Source organism: Oryctolagus cuniculus, chromosome 8, assembly GCF_964237555.1.
Source record: "Oryctolagus cuniculus chromosome 8, mOryCun1.1, whole genome shotgun sequence".
Taxonomy (NCBI): Eukaryota; Metazoa; Chordata; class Mammalia; order Lagomorpha; family Leporidae; genus Oryctolagus; species Oryctolagus cuniculus.
In genome coordinates this window covers 90,910,220-90,911,511 of record NC_091439.1, presented here as the reverse complement: position 1 = coordinate 90,911,511, position 1,292 = coordinate 90,910,220, and the positions used below count along the sequence as shown (strand labels likewise).

Sequence of the window (1,292 nt, the reverse complement as noted above, 5' to 3'; positions counted from 1 at the left end):
AGCACACAGCTGGATTGGAAGAGGAGCAGCTAGGACACAAACCGGCACCCGTACAGGATGCCAGTACCACAGGCAGAGGCTTAGCCTACTAGCCACAGTGCCAGCGCCCTGTGCCTGTTTTATACATGAAGAAAACAACATCCAGAAAGGTAATGATAATGTATTGATTTGATGAAAGAGAGAGAGATCTTAAGAAGGAATATCATCGCTTCTCGGCCTTTTGGCTAAGATCAAGTGTAAGAAGGAATATCTTTAGATGATAAATATTTCTAGTACACAGTCATTCAAGACAAAAATAGGTGAAATAGTGGCTTCTATCCACTGTCAGATGTTTTTTGTTCTCAGTGAGCTCCTATGGATGTACTTAATTCAAAATATCCTCTGCTTATAATAATTTTTTCCCGGGCCGGCACCGCGGCTCACTAAGCTAATCCTCCACCTTGCCGCGCCAGCACACCGGATTCTGTCCCGGTTGCCCCTCTTCCAGGCCAGCTCTCTGCTGTGGCCCGGAAGTGCAATGGAGAATGGCCCAAGTGCTTGGGCCCTGCACCCCATGGGAGACCAGGAGAAGCACCTGGCTCCTGCCATCGGATCAGCGTGGTGCACCGGCCACGGCGGCCATTGGAGGGTGAACCAACAGCAAAAGGGAGACCTTTCTCTCTGTCTCTCTCTCTCACTGTCCACTCTGCCTGCCAAAAAAAATAATAATAATTTTTCCCAAAGAAATAAAGGAATTGAGAAGGAGGAAGAGGAGAGGAAGAAGAAAATGGGGTCAACATAACCAACTCTGGTTTCTGATTTAGAGAGATATTTATATGAAATAATAGGACAAAGTATTTAAAACAGATGCTGCTGGGGGATCAGGGCTGCATCACTGCCGCACCAATCAAGGCTCCTGCTAAAGATCCATTGCGGATTAACTGGCTCATCCCTAGCCTGCACAGCAACAGGACAGCTTATAGACAAAAAGCTACAGGGAGCCAGGCGATAGCAGCTGCTCTCATTAGCTTCACATTCCAGATCACACTGAACTAATGTCGGACTTAAAAGAACCACATGCCCAAAACCTCTAAAGATGCCCGTGCTTTAATCCACTTGTCCACTAAAGAATACTGGAAACTACACAATATACTAGCTGTCATCTTTATGTTGCTGGATGCCATACCTGTCCCTAGTCCAAGGGCCTCTGCATGTGCTGTTGTCCATTACGACTCTATGCCCACCCTAGATGCTCAGCCTTTGTCTGGTTCTTTCCTTACCCAACTTTCAATTTCAGTTTAAGATCACTTTCA

The 1,292-nt window shown here is 46.4% G+C and overlaps 1 pseudogene; it reads left to right on the top strand.

Moving 5' to 3' along the window:
• Positions 1-204: 204 nt before the first annotated feature.
• On the top strand, positions 205-347 carry LOC138843617 (U2 spliceosomal RNA; annotated as a pseudogene).
• The last annotated feature ends 945 nt before the right edge of the window (positions 348-1,292 follow it).